General features: G+C 41.8%; 1 protein-coding gene across 1 annotated transcript in view; it reads right to left on the bottom strand.

Annotated features, from left to right (window-relative positions):
• TET2 (tet methylcytosine dioxygenase 2) overlaps nt 1–27,735 on the bottom strand; it is a 75,220-nt gene that overhangs the window by 34,767 nt on the left and 12,718 nt on the right. The gene's annotated exons all lie outside the window — the stretch shown is intronic.

Below are 27,735 nucleotides of genomic sequence, written 5' to 3'. Positions count from 1 at the left end.
CACACAAGAGAGCTTGGCATAGGTACTCTTGCCATCCCCTTCAGTTTTAGGTTGGAGTTGAAGATGTGGGACTACGTTTTCATTTCGAATACTCAACGTACGAGCTTGGAAAGAACTTGGTCATTGACTAATCATAGATAAAATGGCCCAGGGCCCAAACGAATTGTAAATCAAGAGACACCCACTTCACATCATGCCAGCGTTTATCAGAGAGTTACAGCCTAGCTTCTTAAGGTTCTTAAGCTTCTTAAGATATTCTGTAGTTACCATCTTGGCTACAGACATTTTCCCCCCTTTCTAATTTTACTTTTTTATTACTTGGCAAGAGAGATTTTAGCTTTTTCTTCAGAAGGCCACTATTAATCCTGTTCTGAAGATCAATGGATGGGCTGCAGTTCATGCTTCCACACAACTGAGGCCATTTCTGAGTTCCTTCTTGTTACATCCTCGCTTACACAGAACACGGGTTTTATCTATAGCCATTTAAAACTTAACATTTAAGCATAAATGGGCAGTATATGGGGAATTTTATATATTTTGTGGCAAGAAACATTTAGTTAGAGAGCTGCTAGAGAAAAAAGCTTATTACAGGGAGACAGGCGTTTGACTTTCTGTGGAATCTCCCTCTGGTGTTTCAGGGAAAGTGGAAACCAGTAAAAAGTCTAGATTTTGTGAACAGGATGTTTGTTTTAAAACACAGCTCGAACATGGATGTTTCTCCCTTTAACCAAATTACAAGACTGGATAAAAACTTGGGATTGCTGTGCTGAGAAAGGGTTGGGATTCCAGAACGAGCTGGCATTCCTGCTTTCCTTTCATTTCCAATAATTCAAAGCACATTCTTTCTCCTGTTTAAATTTTCCTCTTTATGGCGAGATGCAACATGAAGAGACAGAAAATTCACTGCCGCCAAGCTAAAAGAGGGGGAAAAAACTGGCAGATTGTGTTTTAACTCTCGCTAAGACTTTCAGACTCCCGCAGCTGACACTTGGAAGAGCGGTATTTGAGCAGTCCTGAAAGGAACTGCAACACTCCTCTCTCTGTCCTTCCTTTTCAAATATTTTCAAAGCTTTGAAAACAGTCGGTTGTTCTTCGTTCTGGCAACTCGCCATTTGCTGCCGGCTCACATCAGTTCATAGTCTTCCGAGGTATCCAGTAGCCCGCATGGATTTGTGAGAGTTTGCAGCTCTAATGAAAGACCTTTGATATTTTGGGATATTTAAGAGACATACAGAAATGGGTGAGTTAAAAGAGCTGTTGTCAGTTCCCGCAAAGCCCACTTCATATTCTCAGTCACGAGATACCATTTCACTAATTGATTACTGTTTGTCCATAACACAGTCATGCTCTTAGTGCACAAAGAAGCAGTGTGGATGAAAAGCTCACCATTGTAAAGTACACACTCAACTGGACTTAAAAAGCTGGGAACTATAGACAAATCTAAGATATAGGACTACTTTGAATGAAACTCATAAATCATAGCTGAGGCTTTTTTCAGCTTAAGTAAATAACTTTACTACAGATGGTGAAAATTAATGGAAGCATTTTAAATGCCTCTCTTCACTCTTCCTTGGAAGGGTGGCAGGTGAGCTCTCCTTGAAAAGGGTCAGGTGACTTTTTGTTATTTAAATCCACACCTCCAGCAATGAGGACCTGATCCTGCAAGTCCTGCAGAACTGCTCCTAGCTGGCAAGGTTATGCGAAGTGTTTGCCAGGCTAGTCCTTTAGCCAGAAGTCTAATAGCTGTGGTGGTCTTGAGCTCAGGAATGCAGGTGAAGGGATGAACGCCTTGCATTGTGCTGGTTGAATTCCCGTAAGCTTATGTGCATCCTTGTACCTGAAGTGTGATTGCGCAGTACAGTCACTGCTTTTCTTGCCAACACAAACCTTTGCTCCCTCCCTCTTCCACCGCCCCTCCCCCAAAACACATCAGGGAGAGAACAAGGTTGGGGGCAAATCAAGGATGACAGGCATTAAGCTCTGACATGTGCGACTGGTTTTGCTCAGAAGAAAACGCAACACGGTCTGCACTTGGTGGTATTACTTCTATACAGCCTTTGGGGGCAATGAACCAATGTATGACTGCTTTTCCTTTAAAAAACAAAGGGGGGGGGCAGGTAGGGAGAAGAGAGGAGACAGCTATCAGGATACTAAATGTCTAATGCAGTCATTTAAGCTAACATGCATGCCACTGTGGAATGCATATAAGGACACTTTATTTTTGGTTTGTTAACAATTTGAGGGTCAGCCAGGTTGATTATGAGAAAATGAGCTAATAATTTTACTGTGGGAAAGGTGGGCGACAATGATGAATGGCAAAGTTTATCTGCTCATTATACTCCACAGCGAAAGCAACCCTTCCTAACAGCCTCATCTAGCTCACAAAAGCTTGCATGTAATTGATGTGTAATAAATCAGAAGCATGCCTCAGCTCCCCAAACCAAAATGATCTTAAAAGTTTATATTAGGTATTGGTGATTAAGCAAACATCCTGAAAAGTAAGTTGCACCTAAAATTAGAACTAAAAATGAGATGGGCAGAAAAAAATATTCTGGAGTACCTGCAGTTAACCTTTAAAAAAGCGTGTGGAGGACTAAAGCAAATCAGGTGAGCACTAGAGACTGGATATGTGTTCCCATACTGCTGTACATCAACTCTGCAGCATGCCATGTCCTTCAGAGTCTATGTTCAGGGTGCTGATGCTTCCCAGCCCATCCTGTTTCCTACCTTCTCCCTTTGGTACCATTAAGGTCCTTTCGCTGGCTGGTCCCAACAAAACCATGCTCCTCTCTTCAAGCGGAGAGGCCAGCCTGGCATGTGGGCCCGGGGCATGCAAGTGATACAGAATATGTGTCTGTATCACCCTGCAGGGCCCTAGTCCCATCCTGGAAACCAATGGGTATCCCAGCAGCTCCCGACCTCTCCCCCGCCTGAGCTCCCTGCCCCAACCCTTGTTCCCAGAGGCGTGGAGGCAGGGATGCCTTCAGAGCTGTCAGAAGTTTACGACAGATGACTTGTATGATCAGGACGCTGGCTACTCTGATGTTAAATATTTAGTTGCTCTTTTTCCTCCTGTCCCACTTCCTCATAGACGGCAATACAACCAGGCAGCACAAAGTCTTAGTCTATCCTTCAGTTTTTCTGGCTTCATTGAAAAACTTCAATGTCTTAAAAACAGCTGCTACTACTTAATAATCTTTTGGTAACTACGGCTGATTTCTTTTGTTATGCTCTCTGAAGATTAAATTTTGCTCTGGACTCTATTGCCTGAAGGATGCTATTGTAAAACAAGATACTCAGAAATCAGCAAAAAGATGTTAAAGCTAAAACAGAAAACCCAAATGCTTAACTCTAGCAGTGCTGCTGCCAATGAGTTTGAGAAAATATCCTGAGATTATGCTAAAACCAGTCTGGTATTGTGGGCTGATGGCTGAGGAACTGCTTTCTAACAATGTACACAGCCTTGCAAAAGAATAAAACCTCCATGATATAAGAGATGCTTCTTTGATGTTAGGTTTTAAATCCTGATTTGATCAAACAGGCTATCATGCAAATAACTAGATGCTAGTAAGCATTGCTATTGCTTTAGATTGTGAGGAGGGAAATACAAAGCTCAAGGATTTACAGTCCCTTTTACAAGAGACCCATTGGGGAGAGCCTGCATGTCCCGAATACTGAAAAGCTCAATCAGGATTACAAAGGAAATTGCTATAAAAGATTAAAATATGCAGTCAGCAGTAATAACTCTCCCTCTGTTTGTTGTCTCAGATTGTATTTGTGTTGGAGGAAAGATTGGTGTACTTCAGATAGCAGCAAGGAAGAGAGAGAGAGGTTTCAAGAGAGATTTTTCCATGACAAGGTTAACAAGAGGAAGTAGATAGGCATGGGGGAATGTGCTCCACAGAGCTGCAGGAAGCTGAAGTTGGAGGAAGGCAGCACAGCAACTAGAGACCAGAGCTGAAGACTTTGATGAGTAGAAACACTGACAGTAGTTTTTGGAGATGAAATTACCTAGGATTGCCAACTGACCCAGTCTTCAAGTCTCCCCTTCCTGGGATGTTCCTGCGGCACCCGCCAGGGTTTGCCTGTTCCCCCAGGGACTGGCAGGCAGTGACCTTCGTTGGGTGTTTATTACAGAAGGCGAATTATCATAGTGATTCAAGGGCCCAAAAAGGCAGGAGAATCAAGCTAATTCCTCCAGATATGGCTGATGAGAAAAGCCTTCCTTCTTAATTGAAAGTTTAAGCTCATGTTTTGCAACTATGGCACTCGTTTCCAAGTAACTAAAATAACTTTGATTCAAATCTGTCTATAGGAACTTGCTCACATGACCCTTTTTATCTCCCAGTGCAGAGCAACTCTGTATGTTTCCCTGATCCTGCCAACTTCCTCTGAAATCCTCTCCTCCCATCTAGCCTGATACCAGGAGACATGCTCATTTGACCCGAGCTACCAACTGTGGGATTTAAGCAGCCACTTCTTTGAGGCTAACTGTCTCTGGAGAGCCATCCTACTCACGCAGCAAGCAGTGGGTTACTGAACGATACTGGGGCTTGCACGTGACACCACTTAGCCTTCCTTTGATGTTCCAGCTGAAACAGGGCATCAGCCTTCGCCAGTTATTCTGCTCATATAGGTCACAACTGCAGATACAGATTCACAGGGAATTACAGTAACCAATACGTAACAATGTACAAAATTTAGGAAATATATTTTGTAAGCACTTCTTTAAGTACTCTCTGTTACCTCTTTCTGTTAAAGGTATAGATACATATTTATAGTATACAGAACCAGATTATTTAAGGCAAGTACTGCCAACATTATCTTTTAAGAACAGATTTGCGTTTCACACACAAAGACGTGAGGATGGTAACTAGTGCATGTGTTATGCTGAACAGTAACTCTCCCTGAAGGTTTCAGGGTGGCCAGACTGCCACCGCATCCCAGACTGACATGGCTGGGAAACCCCAGCACCTTTTCCATCCCTGGGGAATGAAGCTTGCAAAATGCTATTCCCACCTTTGGCTCCCCATTGGGCACCTGGCAGGCACTGTGTATCTATGCACAGTTCTTTGTTTGAATACTTAGGAGACTTAGGACCTAACGTGAGAAGTGGGAGGCTGTGCATCTGCCTGTTCAAATCACAGCTTGTGAGTCTGTAAAACAGTGGCCACAGGCCATGCGCCATGTACAGCTTGGCATGGCAAAGTGTAGAGCACATAGTACAGGATATAGGGTGTGTTTTTCTGACCAGAAGTTCAAGGATGAACTATTCATAGACATTGTAAAAGAAATAGCTATGCTTTTAAGTTTTAAATGAAGTTTGTTGACTTGAGATGTAGTGGGTTTTCAATAAGCAGACTGAAAAGAGGAGCAGCCATAACATCTGTTGTTAATGTTTGTACTCATTTGTGGCCTTATCATCATTTAGATTCAGTTTTAGGTACAACTACTTAAACAAGTGCAAAGTGATTTGTTACTTTATTTACACTTTCATTTACATGTACTATACATGGAAAACAGGACCATAAACTTTTGCATCCATTGCAATGGACAGGAAAACTGGCATTGACTGGACCAGAGACCAGATTTTACACAGAAACATTAGGGACTCTAGTAACTTATAGGTGCTACTTTCAATAACAGGAAAAGTAGTCAGTGGTGGTATTTTTTATATTGGTCATGCCCCAGTAACTCCCACAGTGCTCTTCTTTTGTAATACTGAGTCTTTTATTGCTTGACAATGTTTATTTGCATTCTTTGTATTTTTTGCTTGAAGGGAAACTCTTCTGTGAGTCTTTAAAAAAAACCCACAACACCCCCCCCCCCACAAAACCCCAACCACTTTAATTTCTGTATTTCTCATCTTCTCAAAGGGAAAAAATAGATTTATAATATCTGAATGAAGAAAAGAAGACGGATAATATTAAGTACCTGACACCTCCAGAGAGCAAAGATCATCAGCTTTCTCTTTCAGTGTTACAGTTAGAAAGTGTATTTGACAAAGTTATGCTGTCAAATAGATCATCTGCTGGGAAGATTTACACAGTTCTCTCACTTGTTATCTTTTAGTCATGACACAAAGCTTAGTTAAAGTCAAGTCACTACAGATGACAAATGAGAAACTGTGTTTCTTCACTTAAAATCTTAAAATGCACAACGTAGTTGCATTAGAGTTTCCTGCCCCATACAGCGGTGCTCCTGAATGCATATTCCAAGATCCCATCAACTGTGTTTCTGCATTTCTGCTCAGGACAATTTAGCATCTGAGCATTTGAGTCAAAGCCCAGGGAAGTCAAAATGACACTGCAAGGTCTTAGATAAGAGAGATATTCCTAAAAGACAGCCAATACCCAGAAAGGTTTGTATTTTCATATCCCATATGACTTTGGTCCGTGGTCAGTGTCTGTCTTACAAGCGGAATTGCAAAATGCTTTCTGGCGGGAAACTGAATCAGTAATGGATGGGCATAAATCTCTTTCCTTCCTCAGAAAGAAAGTCCTCAGAGTTGGTTGTTTTTATTGTTTTCATTTCAACATTGGCTGTATTTGAGAGCTGCTGAGGAAGGAAGAAAATCTAGGCAAATCTCATGCTTATACTTTTTGTCCTACAGAAAAAGTTCTACATTCCTTTTTCTTTTATTCTTCCCAATTTTAAAACAGCTAAGATTTTTCTTGGCTATCTTTAGGTGTGAGGGAAAGGGATTACTTCTTAGCTTTAAATGGCATTTTAGCAATCCAGAAAAACAAACCTCTGTCATAATGAAGAGCAGTATCTTCACCTTTGTAGCAGGTGATACAAGTGGTGTAGCAAGATTACTGTTTTTGCAAGGGTAAACTCTAGTTCTGCAGTTCAGACATAAAATAGGAATCTTTCTAGATTAGGAGAAAAAGGAGTTACAGATGTGCATAATCCTTGTCACAGTTGACTTTTTCTCTCCTTGAGCTTATGGGTGTTTTCTCAAGAAGTAGAAATTCTTGTTCTTGCTGTGCGCGGAGGCGATAAGGACAGTATCACAGGGGGAGGCAGTTGTGTTTTCCTAAAAGGTAAGTTACTGTTTAAGGAGGGAGGGAAAGAACAGGCAGAAACTGCTTGGGGGGGGATGTTTTGCCCAGGGTAAGGAGAAAATATATAGTATCACAGCTGAGATCAGTTACACTGAAAAGACTGTAAAAAAATGAGATGGAGAGAGAGTTGGGGGGGATCCAAAGTTTGTAGAAGAAAAATGCACCCACCAGAGATCAGCATTCAGATTTGAAACTCCTGGTTTTTTAGAGAAAGAAAGAATGGGATGAGGGTTTTTTAATCATCATCTGATGAAATGTTTATTTAACAGAGAAGAAAAATGCAAATACAGGAAATCTTCTATGCCTGGGTTAAGAAAACCCTTAGAGTCACTAACGCATTGAATAAATCCTGTTTTAGGCAGGTAATGACTTGAAACTCCCTGCTGAAAACAAAGGTGGTTCACAATGATGCGTGACAGATGCAGAAGCAATGTGACTGTGAGATGGCACAGTTATTCCAGTTTCAGGGACGATGGGAGTTTATCTAAGGATAAAGGAGGGAGGGATTCCCTGTGCAAGGTCAGTGTCAGGGAGAGATCTAGGGGGAGACCAGCTGTCTGTACTTACTAACCTCTAATCCAGGAGGATGGCTTTGTTGTGCTGCTCCCATACAGAACAGGTTAGATTGAATGCCGAGGAGGTACTGGCCATCTAGGAAGTAATCTTCTGTTTCACTGATGTTGGTTCTTGTTGTTTTGTTTTGTTTTCCCCTCTCTTTGTATGTAAAACAAGTGTTCAAGGAGTTCCTGACCAGAGGTCACCCTGCCCCTCTCTAATAGTGGCATTGCGAGCAATGTGGCTGCTGCTGGCCAAAGGGCTTGCCAGCACTTCACAAAAAGCCCTGATAGTACATAAATTCAGATCTTCACCAGATAGATAATTTTATGTGGTCTGCAGAAGAATAGGCCTTTGTCAGAATGAGATGATAGCTGACTTTGTTTGGGAGGGGGAAGGGAGGGAGGAGGGAGTTTTCTCAATTTCTGTGTATTTCTATTCAGCTGCTGCAGAAACATCCCCATCTGCTTTGAATCTACATTCTAATTCCAAACCCTAGCAAGAAATGAAGCAAGCTGGCTTGGTCTGCCTGGCAAAGTACACACACAGCAAGTTGCTAAGCTGAAAGGTGTTCCAAAATCCAGGAATGTAACAAACTTAAAAGCCAAGTTACCTGGCTTTGGGCTCTGTTTAACTGTATGATGATGATAATCAGAAAATTAATTTCATCAGTCTGTCCTTTAAATGTTGTCACTTACTCAAGAGTATGTGCTTTCTTTGCTATCTGCTCTGTCGGGACAATTTGGTTTAAGAAAGTGACATGGTAAATAAGAAAACCCAAACCCACTGCATTTCTCTGGTGAAAGCAGACAATGAAGCTTTCCCTGCTCTCCTGCCTGATTAATGGATAATGAAACAGAGGGTGCAAATTAAATTGTTGATTACCCTCATTTATAACACCTATATCTGATTTCATGTAGTATGACATGATTTTTGCCACTAACAGTACAATCTTGCATATTTTAGATAGATATATATATATGTATATGAATGCTCAAGGGCTTATTTTAGCTTTATGACCTGCACAGTTTGAGTTTTTGCTTGCCTTTCCTAGTGAAGGAAATTTTATCCCTAACTGTCAACAGGTGTCAGAAACAGAAGCAGCTGGAGCCAGAGCTGAACAACATTTCTGTTCTGATCTGATAAACTTGCAAATTAACCACATGTAACTTCTGTTATGGACACCCAGCAAAAGCTAATCGTGATGCAGACCCTAAGTTAATTTCTGTGCCTGTTTCACAAGCTGTAACAGGGGATAGTGAGTGATATACAAACTAACTCGTAGACTGATAAGAAGCAGAATTGCCTCTTAAGTTGCTCCTGGCTGAAAAGAATCATAGAACTGCAAGTTACTTGCATCACATTCTAGAAAGAGTATAATTTAAGGGAATTTTTTCTGTGATGGAAAGAAAATGGACAAGCAAAACTGTTGAAGCAAACTTAAGCTGCTGTGAGAAAAGGCAGAAAAGGAGAAGAGGGTTTACTGTGAGCTGAAAGGGAAAAGAATTGAAAGATGCCCATTCAAATGCTTCATCTGCCTGCTAATTTTAATTAAGACTCCTCCTTTGTAACTATGCCACAGAGCCAGAATCTTTAAAAAAAAAAAAAAAGTTGTCACTAGGCGGATTTCTGAGAGTCTCCTGATTGAATCATCATTTTAATCTCTTCATTGCTACCCCCCTCTCCTGAGCAGAAGCTACCAGCTGCATTATCTGACAATTAACATGCTGAGAAATGCTACTGTACTGCTCAGGAGTTTCAGCGATGCAAAACACTGTTTTGCTGTGTGACAAAAATGCCAAACCCTTTAAAATATCCTGTGTGGTAAAATATCCTGTGTTTTCTGAAGCCTGGATGCACACCATGTTTTCACCAGGAAAAAATATTCTTTATGAACTTTTTCTGAAGAAAAAAATTTTCCTCTCCTGCATTCTTCTCTCCCCTCCCCTCCCCCCATATACCCTCCAAGTTTGGAGAACTTGATAAATACAGTGGTCTTTGCAAAGAAATACCTATCAGTGACAAAAAACGCTGGCTGGCTTTGCATGTCTTTGCCCAGTGTCCTTGTACTTGCTCAGATCCTTCCCTGTCTTACTGCTTTGCATTTCACCTCTCTTCCCTAACAAAGCACTAGAAACACCTTCTTGCTCCGTGCCTGGTAGGGTCCCAGCCTGCTCTTCTGCACCGCCCTGCCCCAATCCCACGGGAGCCAAGCCAGGTTTATTGAACTGGGTCACTGCTCCCAGTTAGACACCACCCACTGTACCAGTGTCCTCTCCTAGCAACACAAAAAGGGGGGTGGGGAGGGTGGGGTGTGGAGTGGATTAAAAAAGCGAACAAATCCTGTCTGCATCTTCTCCCTCTGCCACCTTTGTAAGCCACAGATCAGCCCAAGCAAGGTCTTCCCACAGGGACATGCTAATTGAGATGCTGTTTGGCAGCAGACTCTGTCCTTGCACAAATGTTCACAAAATGACTAATTAAAAACAAGCCTCTTGCCCTGCTTCCTTCCCTCGACAAGTTAACATAGGCATGTTTTTCCTTTCATTATTTTATGGACAACAATAACAAACACACTAAGGAAAGAGCACTTCAGGAACAGTTTTGTCTGAAGAAAATACCAAGGATGGTTGTCCCTTTCTTCCCCCACACCCTGATGGCTGCCTGCATTGCTGGGAAGGTAACAAATCAGGAGGAAGTCATGCAAGGGGGGGGGACATATGGGGAAAGGTGGGTCATTCCAAGCAACTTTTAATTATAGTGAAAATGGAGGAACTATGCTTAAGCATGAGAGTTCTGTTTCTGTTGTCCCAAAAGTACTTTGGGTATTCGATAGGAGAATAAACAGATTTTCTGTGAAGCCAGGAAGGTTAGGTCTTGGTGAGGAAACCCTTCAGGTTCTGCTGCTCAGCTGAGCGTCTGTCCTCCCATGGCCTTGTTGGAAACCAAAAGGCACCAAGTAGGAGTGCAGAGTGCTGCTGCATTACTCCAGAAAGCACACAATGCCAAATGGGCAGAGCTCTTAATTACATCATAGATAATCATGGTGTAATCACAGAAACATGCAAGGAATGAGAGGAGCTTTAATTCAGGAAAAATAGCTAGCCAGGTTGTGTAATGGGGAAAACCAGCAAATGCAGGAGAAGAACACAATGGTGAGGTGACTGCTGCAGAGCGGGCAACAGAACGATTTCCACATTGATTGGAGATCGTGAAGCAACAGGCTGGATTTTTATCTAGCTGTTGTACGTGACTAACACGAGCTCTGTGCGCACATGAAACACTGAGGAACTGCTTTCACTGTTACTCTGTTGCTTGTGTGTTCATTGTTGTCTAAACTTGGGAATAATTGCTGTGAAACTTTCAAGCTCATAAGAGTTTTCCTGTAGGCAGAGTGGACAAATCCCCAAGGGAGAAAGGAGTTGGCTCCTTGTGAGGACCTTGATCTCTAGAGTTGGAGAAGAACAGCTTTGCTGTGCTGGAAAAAGCTGCATGCGCATCCACGTGCTTTGGAGGCGGCCTCCTTGCTGGGTCTGAGCCAGCTGCCCGATAGGAACATGCTGAGGAAGCAGCTCTCGGCTCCACGTGCAGCCAGGCTGCTGGTCGAGCGCCTGCAATGCACAGGAGCACGGAAGGGAAGCCGTGTTTATTCCTGCCGAGGCTAGGAAGGGACAACAGTGTGGCACAGGGCCCACCCTCCAGGTGGCTGGGGGGCATTGTTCGTCCCAGCAACTGCTCGGGAAACCTTAACAAAACTTGAGTACGAGACTGAAGAAATGAGCAAAAGATGGGCTAAAACATGCAGTGGTGTTGAAGCACATAGACATGCAGATGGGCACCTCGCAGGGATTTATAAAATCATTTTGGTAGTTAACATAATTAGAAACTTCATGGCAATTACAGAAGTACCTATCTGACTCTCTGGACATCTAAATGCCTCTGGAGAGATGGTCCTTAGGGCTTGTTTTACCATAAGTCAGGTATGCAGGCTTGGTGACCACAGTATGCATGGATCAGATGCTTGCGAACGCAGCTCTCCTGCAAGGTACCAGAGCTCTGCTGTGTACTGCTGGTGTTTTGGTAGCCAGCTCTCCGAAATGCCCGCCTCTGGCATTTGATCAGCAGTCCTGAACGTAGTTTGTGGAACTGCTGCTGACCTCCGCGAGATCCTGTCAATATGTGGACAGTCGCCAGGACCAGCCTTATGAAGCTGAGGTCAAAGTGTTATGCAAAAAAAGAAAAGTGCAGTAGCAGTTCCATCTTGTGCCATGATACTGGACCTCCTTTGCTAAGCAGGTAAATTAGTTACAAGGAAAAGCCAAATGCTGCAGGAAGTAAGGCTTGTATTTCCATATGTAAAACCCATATCCCCCTTATGTTAGCACCAAACCCTCCACACAGAAAGACGAAGTAGCTTGATTTACAGGCACAAAATTCTGTCTTCCTCTGAAATAGTTAACTACATTTTTGTTCAGAGTAAGGAGAGGGCAGGGAGTGAAAGGGAGTGATATTTATGTGTTGGGTTTTTATTTATATAAACTACACAGAACACCTTGACAATCTTTGGGATACACAGAGCTATATATAGAAATGTGAGTAACTGTATTAGTGAGCGTGATGCTGTGTGCAAGCCAGAATATTCCCCAGTGTTTTCAGCCATGTGCTCTCCTTCCCCCTCCAGCCTTGCACAGGTTATTCTAAATCACTTCAGCTTTTATCTAAAATAATTTTTTCTTGCCTTTTATGGTAGTTATTTCTGTATGAATACTATGTAGTCTGAGACCTCAAAACCTCCCAGTTTGTTTTGCAGTTTCTACTGAATAAATACCTTTATTAGGATCTTGTAAAGCTCTACCTCTAATCCCACTGGAGTAGGTTATTCTGCAGTAAGCAGGTTATACAAAAAACTCATCACTGGAGAAGTAGAAGTGCTATGACATGAGTCAGTAGATCAATAACCCCAACAGCCTGATGATTCCTCCAGGATTGATACATACCTATCATTATTCTGAATTACTTACAGAGCTTTTTAGACCTGAACACTAACCTAAGCAATAATGTCTTTCCATGCAATCACACAAGGGGTTTCAGTACTGTTACTTGTATTTTGAGGTTTAAGAACACAATGCTGCAAACTAGTGTTTGTTACTTCTGAGCTGTAATGCAAATGCTAAATGATTCTGACTGGAGTGGGAACTATTCCTGGTTTGGGACCCTTGTCATGCTTTCCAAGCAGGTAGTTCTGGGAGCAGCAAGCCTCAGGAAGCCTGTGAGTCCCATGGGTTTTCTTTTCTTGGGCGACTGTGAACATGTGTAAGTGCTCTCTCCCATGAGGGCTCTCTGGCATTTAACAACATGTGAAGTTATGCACTTGTTGTTCCCTCACTTGGGATGTTTACAGGGGTTTTCTCCTTCACCCAGCTTCTGATCTTCACAACAGTTGGATCACTAAATCTATCACACATGGCTGAAACCAGCCAGTTGACTCAGACTCTCTTTGTGGGGGATGGACAGGTGCATATGCAGGGTATCATCCCATATTATTCATTTTGCTGGGTAACTAGTTTAATATATATTTTTCTAGTCACAGGAAGGATATATGACAGCAGTAGCTTGTGGTAGTGAGCAGAATGGTCACTGGTATTAATGGGTAAGGGAAATATGTTCAGACCAAAGAGCAGAAAGCTGTCAGACATACCACCTTAACCACGAGTCAGAGGACACCAGGGAATGCTATTTGTAGAACTGGAAGTGGAGAGGAGACAACAGAGAAGGGTAATTTTTAAACAAGCATGGACAGTAGTTGACTCTGGACCCTGCAAGGTCAGTGGGGATTATGTGAGGAGCTCCTCTGGCGGCAAGTGGAACACGTTCATGAAAGACACTCACTGTTCAGGTTCACGGGGAGAGGTGAGAAGATAAGAAGTAAAACCAAGCAAGCCTTTTTCAAGCAATGGACTCACTGTAATTTGGGGCTGGCTAGAGGACAGTACTTTGGATTGATAGCTTTCTTGTCTTCTATGGAGAGAAACTTGGTATCTGATGTTTTGGGGAAAGCAAATCAGAAGTGTTTGACAGTGCACCCAGAGCAGTGTTTCATAAAGGGGCAGGGCAGAGAGGTGGTGCAATTTAGAAAAATTCTGGGTTGTTTTAATGCATGTTAAGTCATGCAGCTGCAGGGTAGGAATTTTGTGCCAGTCAACAAGTTTTCCCAGAGAACAATTTCACACACATTAAAGTGACACACACGTGAAAGGCTGGAGAGCCTCAGAACCAAAAGGGACAGGAAGCCGTGAGTGTGTTAGAAGTCCCTTCCTAATTTTTGATTTAGGAAGGGAACTGTTTTGGCAAAGCTGAAAGTAGTTGCAAAGTTTGGTGGCGGGAACTGAAGAGAGAAGTTTGAAGGATGTGAAGGGAAGCAGGGTAGTCACGCAAGCAGAAAATGTGTAGGTGCTTTGGGAGCAAGCAGGCTGCAAAGAAGTAAGGAGAGTGCTGTATGTACCCAGATACAGATTCAGACCTTGGTTAGATTAGAGAAATCAGATGTCTGTCCTTCTTTGGGAAAAAAAGCAGCAAGATAAAAGGAAGGATCTTAAAGGAGGGCAAGAATAGATGAGTGAGAATGTGAAATGAGGAACGCTAGACATGAATAAAGAGGTTCTGGATACAGTGGAAGAAAAGGCTTAGGAAAGCAAGTTTTGAAAGAAAGCATTGATGCTTTTCAGCTTGTAGAAAGTGAACAGAGCAAGTGAGAGGTGAAACAAAGTTTATATAGCCAAGAAAGGAGATGATAAAGAAATAAGACTTTCTGTTTTCTTCCTTTTAAAGCCATGCCACTAACAAAATTGTGAGGTTCAGCTTTCTGTGAATGACAATTGTTGCTCTTACCTATTTCTAGACCTAGCATGGTGTGACCAAATGGTAATAGTGATGGACTTGATGAGAGAAAGGTCTCTAGTGACTACACAGGCAAAAATATAGGTGAGGATGAATTTACCCATCTAGCTAGTTCGTAATAGCTGCTATGAACATCCCATTCAAAATGATCAAATGGCTTATACGATATCTTTCCTCTGACCCATGGAACCGAATCTGTGTCACGGAGTAAGGTCACTACACTGTCAGCTGGGTGACAAACCTAGTTTGAGCATTGACTCAGTATTGCAGGCCATGGGCCTCAGGCCAAGGGATGTCAAGCGTGCCACAGAGGTGACGCGTATACTCCCGGCGGAAGGCTTCCAGCCGATCGGCACGCCGCCACGCCATCCCCGCGCCAATTCATGGAAAGGCAACCAGGCTGCCTCCGAAGGGAGCGACTCGTCTGGCTGTCCAGATGGATGTGGCACTGTGCTGGCAGCAGTGAAAACCTGGCGGAGAAGAGGAAGGGAGTCTGTTGGGTAGTCATTAGCCGTTTGTGACCAGCCTTCTAAGGAGACCAAACACTTCCCGAAGATGCCCTGTTTGCTTTGGCCAAAAAAATCCGGTAATTTTGCAAGAAATGGAGGAGACAAGGGCAGATGTCACGCTGCTGTAGATCACGGTAGCTCCACTGATTTCAGCAGAGCCATACTGGTTGAGCTTTGGCTCAAGGTCTGAACAATAAGACTGTATTAGCTATGCTGCTGTAAAACGGTACCATTCCAGATATTTCTGGTATAACACAGATGTAAGGTTGTCTTCTTGTGTGTTACTGCTAAGATACATTGGTGCTGAGAGTTTGTTTGGCGTTTCTGCATTGGTTTGAACAGGTAGCAACCTTGCTGCTGCAGTTTAATCCTTCAAACAATGCCATGACAACTATACCACATGGTGCCTGCCAGGTTCAAGCAAGGACATAGTGGAGCACAAGTCAACAGCAGAGCTACAAATGAGGTAATGTGTTATCAGCAGACAGGTCAGGCCTCTATGTATCAACTGCTGGAGCACAGAGTGACTAAAAATAACTTTCTATTGCAAGTACCCATTTCCCGAAGAAGGAAATGCCCTTGTTTAACACCTTCCACCCCAAACAAACCAGGAATGACTTATCGCAGTTCCTCCATCCCTTGATATCTCAGTGGTCTAGCTGGATGACTGGCTCAAGTGCTCTGCTTTCGCCTCCAGAAGGTGACCAGAAGTCAAGGGTAATATGAAGACCTGAGCAATCCCAGCCACATCCCCATCACCTGACCATCACCATGGGTAATATTACAGTTATGCACCAGCCTCTCTCTCTCAGGAATGTGTCTGGAGCAAGTGTGGGACTGAACTACTCCTTGTGCCTTTTGAGGCACACATCAGATCAGGATCTAGACTACTAAATAACCTCATACATCAACTTCCCACTTGGGTCTGAACTGTGAACAGAGAAGCCTTTGCCTTCTGTTGTTAAGCCAGACTTTATACCTGTACACAGACACCAGAGAGATCCCAGGCAAATAATATTTCTATTCTTAAAAAATAATAATAAAAAGATAAAATTAAAAATCACTATTCATCTGTAGCTTATAGTGTGCTCTAAGAGGTTTATACTAAACTGCAGTGGATGTTTTGGGCCTCACCGTGTATGAAGAGGTCTTCAGCCCAACACTTCAGCGTGAAGGGTGTGAGTCTGTTCTCCCTGGCACTGTGGACCAGTATGGGTTCAAGTGAGGGGGAGAACTGAGTGAGGTCCAGTTTCTCATGAAGATGGGGCAAAAAAAGTTTCAAACTTAGGTACTCTAATTGTACTTATGCATCTTCACGAAAAATGTTTATCTGATTTCTATTGACAGCATGTTTCACTACCTTGTCCAACAGCTCTGATGCTTTTACTACTGGCCAGGCAACTTCTATTCCCCCTGCCCTCCTAATTAGTACTTTTCCAGATGTTTACATTAGTAAGTCATGGAGTATGCTAATCCTATCTAATGAGAGTGGCAGATTTACAGTTGTGCCGCTACAGGCCAATGCAATCTTGTCCTGAAGACATTACTGCTTTGAGAACCTGCAATAGAGAGCAAAATCCACAATAAATAAATAAAGGAAGCCTCAACTGCTACTTGCATTAATACAAGGAGAGGGTTCCTCTTCAACGAAAAAGCAGAAGCATTTTGAAAAGGCACATACTAATAGATACACCAGAAACAAGCTTTCTCTGAAGCAAATAATCCATGGCACATCTCCTAGTGACCAAAACCACAGGTGTTTTATTAGCACACATAAGGAATACGCTTAAGCGGAGCCATTGGATCAGGCAGGCCAAAACTCCTCTGCGTTTGCATTACTTGACTCAGGACTGGGCTTTTTTTTTGCCTGACTACAGACAGTGCAGCAAGTATAAAAAGGACAATTAGGCACCACTGCTGAGCATGTCTCTTCCTCCCATGTTGCACACCCTGGCAACAAATCAATTTTGTCTTTTGCTGTGAGACTTTCTCTCTCCACGGGCCCAGAATTACTCTCCCAGAATCCTCTAGAGCAACCTTTTTTCCCCCCTCTACAGTTCATCCTGCCAGTTGCCACTTCAGTAAATAGCATATAGTAAGCAATAACTTTATTTTTTCCATTCTCTCTAAAGGTTAACTATAGGTGAATGTTTTATTCTTTATAACAAGTAATTGGCGTGCATGAGCCAACTTTCTGTTCAGAACATAATTTGTATTCTTGAGAGATCTGTGCGTATTCTTGTTCATATTGCTTCTTCCCTGAAGGGATCTGGGAGGGGGAGGAGAAGGAGAAGCTTTTAAAGTTTGGCTCACAAAAGTTACAGAGAAAGATCTAGGCTTTCAGCTCGATCAGATAAATGGTAATGTAACTGCACAACGTACAGTAAAGTGGCACATACTGATAGGAAAAGAACAGCGTAAATACGGGGGAGGGAGAAGGGGGAGAAGGGAAGTCAGCAGGCAGAGAAAAGAGAATACTCAGTGTCCAGGCAAGCTTGCTGCTAAAATATAAGCCATCAGAAACTTTGATCCCAAAGGTTGGTGGGCTGATTAGAAACACAATTCAGGTGGGATTTTAATGGGAGCTTTCTAATGTAAAGTCAATGCAGTTCTTCATATCCTTACACTTGGGCAGCATTTGCTTAATCAAATTTAATTAATTGATCCCAAGATCACTGAAATCAGATTTGTTTCAGTCACTTCAGTGGGTTTAGGATTAAGTTTGAAAAAGCACCATTTTTATGGGAGTTTAAGGAGCTTTTTTTTTTTTTTAAATAAATCAAGAGTCTACTTATGTGGTTACATCTTCTTATGAGAAGGTCTTTTCAGAATTTACGTATAAAAAGAGTGTCAGCACATATGCAACGCCTGTAATTTAGAACATAGCTCGCAGCTTGTGGTCTCCTCGGTCAGGCTCGTAGGTGTGGTGGGTACAGCTGCATAATCCTTGCGATGCCATAATCTGTCAGCTGCCACTTCAGGCCTTTAATTTTACCCCACAACGGTGAATTTTTATCTTGTAGTAAGGATCTTCAGCCTCCTTGCATATAGTTTTTTCAAAATTAACCAAACTTAAGACCTCCTTTAGCAAACACAGAATGTATTGTAAAGTTAATGTGAAATTGCATTTAAAGACTTGATATTCACACTTTCACCTATGAGGGTAGGTCCCACCTATCAGAAGTAATCCCCTTAGCTTGTAACATTCAAATTTGTGGTTTTAGAAGAGTGAACAGTGTATTTTTTTACTCAAGGAAATATAATTTACAGACAGAACTGGGACAGGATTATATATTAGTTGCATATTATTGTGGCAACTTATGAGACTTGCTAGTGGAGAGTCTTCACTCTACTTAGGTTACAGTATCCTCTTGTAGCTCCTTACTTGCAGTTACCTGCTGCACCCACTAACAAGCATTCTCCACACACAGATCCCAGTTGTCTAGTAAAAAAATTACTCTAAACACTAAGTAACTAAGCTTACCCAGACACAGCCACCTATCTTGTACAATGAAAGCCTCAAAGAGCACCACGAGGTTATTCTTTCCACTCACACTTTATTTCAAGCAGGTGTGCAAAGGGAACATAGCAGAGATTTAAATAGAAGGTTGAGCAGACTGCAAATTTCCATCTATGCTTGGTCTAATTAAAGCTATGAACATGCTTGAGACTGAGAATTTTGTTTAGAGTAATCCCCTTATCAAAACTGTCATATGCCAGGAAATGTTAGAAGCAGAGTTTCTTATTCCCCATGTTCTTGAGCTACTGTGTCTGCCATTTAAATATCAACATTTCTCAACAGCTTTCAGTTTAACCCACAGAGGTTTCCCACAGTAACTACTGCCTGACTTATGAGCCCCTTACTCATACCAGTGATTAGTTAATTCCACAAATAGCTCCACTGACTGCAATGGGATCACATTTAATTATGACTGCATCAATGTAAAAGATTTCCAGCCCTTTAGGACTAACGCAGATAGTGCTCTGAGATAATCGCAACAGCAGTACTCCCAGAGGTTGTGATCATCAGACTTTTTTGCTGCTTCTGCTCATGTGAACAATAAGCCACTACACCACAGACAAGTGGCAAAATGTTACTATTGCAAGCTGTGCTAAGTCTGCATTTGGTTTTTTCCATTGTTATCTTCCTACAAAGAGCTCTCTGCCTCTTCTGATGCTTGTATTCTACCATAAAAGCAGTATTTTAAGCTCTAGGGTGCAAGGATTTTCTCAATTTTACACTGTCTCACTTGGTGGGGTTCCAAGTTTTGTACCTCTACCCACTATTTGCACTTACAAATAATTAACAGATTATACAGAAAAAGTATTTATGTGCTATTTATGTACCACAGCAATGTCTTCAGGCCTCAGCTGAGCTAGCAGCCTCCTTCCATTAGACACTGTAAGGATATATAATGTACTTTTGATTCCCCTCACTGTTACCTGTTTCTTCCCAAAGGGCTATATTGTGAGTTTCTTACATGGATGCAGTTAAAACCACATGTGATCTCACTGCAGTCAATGACATTATTTGTGAGATTAACTAATCATCGCTGTGGAAAAGCGCTCATTTTCAGGTCTACAGATAATGAAGAGAAAAGGGGAAAAAAGCATTTCAGTGCAGGGACTACAGTCCTACGCAGAGCAGCAGTCATAGGCCAGGACTGGAAACAGGTGCTCATGCATCGAGCAAGCCCTCCTGAGGCCACCAAGTGGGTCTAGGGCTAAATCTATATATAGACCACAGGGTTACCCATTTCCCTAGGGCTCCTTATGCTAGTGTCCCAGGGACAGATTTCCCTGGTAAGTCTTTGTCTGCGTGCTACAAAGCTTTCTTTTTTGAGAACTGCTATGTAATAACCTAAAATAGCCTGCTCCATCCATCCTGTGTGCAGCTGGGCAGAGTTCCTTCATAATATCTGTCATGCCTAAAAATATTCCTGTTATGAAAATAGAGACAGAGATACTATGTCTGTTTTTGTGTGCTATGCCTGGGTGTTTAATGTACGTGTAAGTGCATGTGGAGTAAGTCTGAAGGTAAGCTTCCTTATCCATGGAACGCGAGTGCTGTACTGAAGAATTATCTAAACCAGTGCATTTCATGAGTAAGGGCTTGATATTTATTTCAGAGTATTTGTCTATAGCTCTACTGCTGCGCTACAAATACATCTAAACCAAAGCAAACAATACGTATAGCAGGGCAGGGAATACCTCTGACTTCTCGACTTCCTCAACTTGCAAATTTGTGGGTAGTGCTGCTCACAGTAATACTTTGCAGGGGTGAGAGAGAGAAAAATACAACCAGGAATGAGGCAGGCTAAGCCTCACAAGTGAGATGAGGTATAGTATTTGAATGTTTCCAAGGAAAGAAACTAAAGGACAGTGCAAAGTAGGCAAGATGTGCTTTGACTTGTTTGTAGAGGATGATAGTGATGAGGACCATAGTGACAAAGCAGAAAGGTGGGAGGTGTTTTAGATCATATGTGGTTTTCCTCCTTTGAAAGTTTTAAGTCATAGAAAAAGCCCGTAGAGGAATCAGATATGACCATACAGAAACAGGAACTGATGAAACAAATTAAGTCTCGGGGTAGAGGAAAACCCTATTAGTTGAGTGTTTCTCACAGCTTTTTTCCCTTCTTTCTTTCTATTTGAATGGTGATGTGTTCAGCTTCATAAAAGCAGCAAACCCTGCAACTGGGTCTGCCTAGCTTAGGTGTTTTAAAGTGCAAGGGGAAGCAAAAACATGCAAGTGCAAACACCTGCTGAGTTTAGAACAGAAAGAAATAAGAGAAAGGATGAAGAAAAGAAAATGCGCAGGTTGTCTCTAGTTCCCTCTGAACCTCGTTCAGGTCAGCACTCTTGCTAGCTATACCACAAGATACGAGTTCCAGCAGGATGCCCAGACTCTATGAAAGGACAGATATTTCTCACAAGTGCTATCTTTACATCAGGTTACTGTTGCTTTGAAACCTTCTTTGCTTCATAGTTTCTACAGTTCTACAACCGGTATCTCTGTGTACTCGTCCTCTGTGACTGCTGAAAACTACTTCTTAATTCCCTGGAGGGAGAGACATAGGCAGATGAGGCAGCACTTTCCTGCCCAGTTCTGCACAGCAGAACCAGTAACCCTTCCAAAAAGACTGCCATTTACCCCCCTGAATTTCCTGATTTAGTGCAAACTCGTATTCATATATATAATTAACATTTTAAAAGGATTTCTAAAGTCTGTGTCATAGCCTATAAAATTCTTTGGCACATGCAGAGGAATTTAGGTACTTTCAGGTTAAAACAGTTTAAAACAGTTTTGGCAAAATACAGAAAACTAGAAGCAGTAACAAAAAGCCCAAATCCCTGAGAGTACACAATATGTCCTTCCCCATGCAGGAGGCTGCAACAAGTGTGTTGATAGGCAACATTAGATATGCAAGGATGAAGTAAAAAAAAAAAACCTGAGGGTTGCAAAGTAAATATTTGGGTGTATTAGCTAACTGTTTGTGGGTGTTTTGTGCTTTTAAATTTGTTTGTATTAATGCTTGAGTCCAACTCACCTTCCAAAAAAAGATAACTGAAATGATGTCTCCTGCCCACAGTCATCTCCTCCATCAATATTTTTGCTTATCTCTCTTCTCACGTTTCATGTTGTTTCAAGCAGCTCTTTAGCAAGCCACAAAAATGTTAGCTATCCAGCTAGGTTTAAGTAGACCCCAGCTGAACTAAATACTCCACACAGGCATACTATCTTTCTTTTCCATTTCTTGGTTAGTCCTCTTTGGGTCTGCTACATGTAGATCAAGTCTTTAAAATGTTTAGTGAGGAGACCATGCATTACAGAAACTATTGCTTTCACAGTGCTGTGTTTCTATAGTAACCATCTTATTAAAGCACTGCAGCCATCTGCTTTAAATATTAACTTCACAAGACCATCAGGACTAGCTTAAAACAATATCACATGTTCATTAAATATTAAAACTAGAAACAAAAGGAGGGAACTACAGGAGAGAGCTTTTTCCTGTTCCTTCAATCTAATCTTTAAAAAAACCCCCAACACTGGTTTGCTCTTTTTAGATAATTTAACAGTTCATGCCACTGCTTTAGAAAGAACTGTTAAAGTGACCACACTAGCTGCTGGTGGCATAAACTACAACTGGGTGTTGCAAAAACAAACAAATGAAGAAAATAGCCTCTTGGGGTAGGTGGTCATTTTGTATATGTTCCTCCTAATAACATATTTTCTTGACCTTGTTTTTGTAGCAGTACTCTCAGATGTACTGTGGCAAAGTCTTTAGAGGGAGCAGACAGGGAAACAGCCAGCAGCAGCTGAGAAGTGCCACACTGGAGCAAACAACTGTCTGTTTTTATCATAGTCTGCTAAAGGGCAGATGCCTCAGAGAAAGGTATAAACACTCAGTAATGCATTCAGCCAACCTCCAGCTTACAGCCAAACCCATGAGACTTAAAACCCCCTACAGATTCTATCCTAAGGAGCAAGAGCCTAGACGTTGTGCTAATTCACAGAAATGCCTGCTACTTACAGAAGAACCTGCATCAGCAACAGGTTGTAACAGCAAGGTCCTTAGATTAAGCACACCCAATCATATTTGTTTCCTTTCAGCAGTTTGAAATACGTTGCCTGTTACTTCTTCAAATACTCTCTTTCTTCAAACTGTGCTAGAGAGCCAAAGGTAAGCTCCTGAGAGCCCGTCTCTGCCTTTAACGTATGGTATCTAGCTGACCCTCCAATGTTATTTTCACTGTGCTGTACTTCCTGTTCCCTCTTTCTGTGCTGCCTGTTTTGAGGCCCTGACCCAGCACAGGCTGTTGTATTTGGAGTCAGAATACATGGGAACACTCATAATTTGCAAATTTCATCTGAAAACTTCACTGGAACAAGAGGAGGAGAATTCAGATCTTCCCATGGCAAAACCACACACCTCTGGCACTGTAGCTCAAGACACATCTTTTCTAGTGTTTTTCATTCTCTCAAACACACTTCTATCTCCATCCACTACAGCTTACAAAACCGTACATACTACTAAGATTACATACAGTATTGCATCTGTTTTTCCCACTCCTCTTTACTGCCACATTGAGCAAGTGCCTACACTAAGCTGTTCATGATATTGTCCAGATCTTCTTCTGCGGGAGAGAACTCTTTGCATTATGCATGGAATAGCAGCAGTGTGCCCAGGTAACACAGACACGGTCCTCATCCAAGAAATTCACAGTCTAGTGGATCACCAGACCCTCACAAAAATGTGTGATTACTTATTTTAAGATTCCCCCAGTATGCATTTCCTCCTCCCTGATGACACTAACTTCTCTGTTTTCACACACTAGCTTTTTTTTCTGAAGTTCTTCTGGGGTTTCTTATATTGCTAACCCAAGGGCAATGTCTCAGAAGGCAGGACCAATTGTGAGCACAAACACTGAATGAGGAACAGCAGTTCCCAGAGTTACGGTGAATATCAAGCTGAAGAGTTGATGTTAATCCTTTTGAGAAAAAGGCAAGTTTTGCACAGGCTATAGTCCTGTTTGTGTGGCTTTGTCAGACATTAAGTTACCCTTCTTCTCAGCCTTGGCAAGGCCTCAGCTGGAATGCTGTATCTGTCCAAAAAGAAGAAAGTTGGTCAAAATGAGAAGACTTGGAAGAATACAGAATTTCCACTAGCACAGGTCTTCTAGAGCAGATTGTCCAAGTATTTGTCAAAAGTGACAGTTATGATTTATCTGGCTTGGAAGAAGAAGATGGATTAAATGGTCTCTTCCATGGTTATTTCATACAACTTTGAGGAATAACTTGTCCATCTTTCTCACTGCTGTGCACTGGTACAGGGAAACTCCATTTAGAATATCCTGATGAGAATTTTCCTGGGCAAGGGTGCAAGCAAACCTGCACAGGCCATAAGGGGCTCACAAAGGGAAGACACTGACCGCTCTTTCCCCCCAAATTAAACAAACCCCAGTTTTCCACATCAAAACTTTACACCAGAGCACGACATTCTTTTTCATAGAGTTTCACGGTATTTGCCATGCTTGAGACACCCATTCTCTCCACACTCGTGGACCTACGGCAAGGAAAAATAATTAGGAAAAAAAAAAAGCTGCCAGGATAGTGGAACATAAGTAGAAGAGAAGGACTGATTTCTGCTGCTTCTAGTGTATCTCTATTGAATTCATAAATCAGGGTTTCTGCTGTTTGCCTGTTCCATAATAAAGGCTGTTTTCTTCACTGATGTATAATTTGGCTTCTAGAAATGGGGGTTTCATCGTATTTTGAAGGTTTGGAGGTTGGCCATGGCCAAAGGCAGGCTGGTGGGCAAAGCACAGTAGTGTTTCTTGTAGTACTGAAAGACATGGGAAGAAACATCAGCACCTCACTGGTTTAATCCTGTGAACATGAAGAAAAGCCATTGCTGGCATGGCTCAGCCAACTTTTATTTTTTGACCTTTATAACGTGGGATTTTCTTGCTTTCCTAAGAACATCTCTGGGCATTTTTCCCCGTACATTCCCCAGTACTGTAAAAATCTAAAATACTCCTTGTTCCTTTCATTGTTTTTGTTCTCTTTTGCACAAATTGTAGTTCTTGTGACTCTCGAATTAACAGGACTTGTTTTGTTTTTAAGTAGGGTGATGGGAAGCATTTTCTGCCTGTGGTTTGTGCTGAGCAGGTATTCTGCAGGCCTGTTGCATGTTCCTACCTTGCCTTTGAGTTCTGTGGGCAGTTGTTAACGTAACTTAATGTATTGTCCAGCAGGTGTTCTGTATGTTTTCTTCTCTGTGCACAAAAAGAATAAGCAGTTGGTCTGTTAAGGAACTGTGTTCTGCTGAGAAAGCAATGAGTAAGAGAGACAGAGGAACAATGTGGTCCCTGTCTGTCTACCTCCTGAGCCAGGGAGTCCTCCTGCTGCCTCGTTCAGTGCTGCAAATTTTGGTAGTGCAATTCAGATCCCATCCAAGATTCCCAGCTCCAAGAGACTTCAATGAAAAGTCCCTCAGGTAAATACCACAGGCGCTGTTTCATTTCTTCTCCATTTCCCCCTGCTTTTTTGGTAGAGCGGCTTTTGAAGGGGCAGGGGGGAGAAGGGGATTGGCAGAAAATGATAAATTGGTGAGTAATCTCTCGTGCGCTCTCACACACACATGTGGCAGAGAAAGCTATGGCTGGGGATAGTTGTTTATTATGCCAAGGGATTCTTTTCCCCATGCACTGACATGATTATTGATTGACATACGTTCTAAGTATAAGAAAAATCAAAAGTTCCAAGTCTGTTCTCTGACAGTTGGGTAAAACTCTTTAGTAAGAATTGCACCCATGCATCTGAAGACATAATTAAACTTTAGGTGTGCCTTTCACTGAACTTGTTAAACAAGATTTCCATTACTTTTTTACCTAGAGGACAAACCCACGACAGAGTCTGTATTTATTTTGAGATACTCATCTAAACTGACACAATGGTGGTATTCACCCTGTAGCATACAATGGTAATCTTACACTATTTGCTTCCATCTTGCCCCAACTAAAAGCACTGAATAAAATAATCTTCATCATAAGCAGCATTTCTTTCCTTATATTCTCTTCATTGGGTGTCTAAAAGAAGCTCTTTGTGTAATGTAAGAAAATATCATAAATGGTAACAATAAGAAGATTCTCCGAGTCAAAGATACACAAATTCTGTGTCTGGTGCATCTGTATAGATCTTACGCTGGTTAAGTTAAATGTACTGGTAAAGCCTACAGACATCATAAATACTAATAAACCAGTCCTTGTAAACCTCAGTACTTTCTGATTCAGAACATTTTAAAAAGCACTTCAGGGTTTCTGGAGAAAGACTCCAGAAGATGTACAATGATGTATCCAGGAAAAAAGCTATACACATTTAGAGAAGATTTCATAGTAAGACTCTAGTTCTCCTTTCTCCAAGTCTGCCCATACTTGTACAGTTTCACAGTAAGGTGGATTTGCTTTCCTCAGGCAGGAGAAATGCCACAAAGAACTCTTAAAATAGGAACACAGCAGTGACCTATTTTCAGTACTTCCATTCTTATTTCTAAGTCTATTATATACAGTGTAATGAACATCGTAATGAACATTCAGCAGTGAAAAGACATCAATAACCGACACAAGCACATTTGCTCACGTTCCGAATGCAACATTAAAAATCAGCTAGGAGACTGGACAAAACCAGCGATGGGTCAGAGGCTGACCTGCAGAGCACTTCGCCTGCTCAGGTTAGAGCTATCTGACCACATGAAATGAGTTGGTGACCAGGCCAGAGTGGACACATGTCAGCCTCTCTTGTTTTATTTTGTTTACATAGTGAAAAAACACTGCAGGAGCTTTGACAACTTTAATGCACGGCTGCCATGGGTATGGATGGAAAAGGCAAAGACTATGGACTTTTTGAAAAGTTTTATTCAGTAATGGGATTGAATCATATTGGAGAAGAGGCACGGAGAAGCTTGCAGTGTATCTTTTCTAAGGGTGTTGTCATTATGATATTTACAAACACTGAGATGTGTCATAGTAACTAATATAAAATAGAACTACCATCTTTCTACCATCTCATCTGCTTCTGAAAGGTCAATCTTTCTATTTGGGAGGGGAAAAAAAATCCTTCACCATTTAGTAGGCTTTTGCAAAGCTGGGATTAAACTCTTTGATTCCAAAAGTAAAAACTGGAAGTGATTTATTAACAAGCATGGCTTATTTTTGCTAGTTTAGCAGCTTTTTCAAGAAAGCTCTGTTTATCTTTGGCAGCCACTCGCAGTTATGTAGCCTGTGTTCCTCCACATACGTGTATTTTTGAGAAAACTTCAAGAATGCTAGAATCTGTCAAAAACTAATCATCTGACCACGTACTTCCATTTTACAATAAAGTACTAACTTCTAGGAAGGAACTGCTTTAGAGTAATTTGGTGTACAATACAAACTTCTTTGAAGAACTTCAAAGGTAAGGAAGGGACACTTCATTTTTTTTTTTTTTGAAGTAGACATCTACTGTGTCCAAAAGTGATTTTTAAAAAAAATATATATATGAAGACAGAATGTGGACATTTGACAGTTGAGCATACAATGCCTGGTTTGCTAAAGGGGTGTTTGAGCTATGCATTTTTTCTCTTAAGGCCCATGTCAAAAAAACAAGTCAGCTGTACAGTGGTATTAATGTTTTGTAGATGGAGGTGTGTCATTTGAAACTGCTAAGGCATCTTTTTCCTAAATGGATGGTCACAACCTGACTACAAAGCATTCATTAGTGCCCAAGTGCAAGTGTTAGTAAAGGAATAAAAAAGGAACTGTCAATCAGGAACCACACGATCATGCAGTGTTCTTTTCTTTTAGCCAAAGTAAGCCAGCTTTGCAGTTCCTTCCTGCTTTGAAAATTTTGTGTACTTTCTGAGTCAGTTCAACACAGAAACAGCCTTATGGTGCCGAAGAACAGTCACTTCTATCCCTGAGTTGCTGAATCACTTACCCACTGCTCCTGCTAGTTAATAGTAGCTATTTTTAGTTTACGGTGGAAAACTCTCATGGTGGCAATGATATTTCAAAACAGTTTGGGAGCAAAATCATCTGCCTCCAACGTCTGATGTGCTCTCGGAGCCTGTGTTCGGTACGAGCGCCTCACTATTCACTTCCAGCACTGGCAATCTAGGTCACCCTTGCGCGCGGGATGCGGCATTCGCTGGCTCTTTCATAACTGCCCG

Source organism: Buteo buteo, chromosome 1 (genome assembly GCF_964188355.1).
Source record: "Buteo buteo chromosome 1, bButBut1.hap1.1, whole genome shotgun sequence".
Lineage (NCBI taxonomy): Eukaryota > Metazoa > Chordata > Aves > Accipitriformes > Accipitridae > Buteo > Buteo buteo.
The sequence above is the reverse complement of the archived record's forward strand: the minus strand, read 5'-3'. Positions and strand labels throughout refer to the sequence as shown.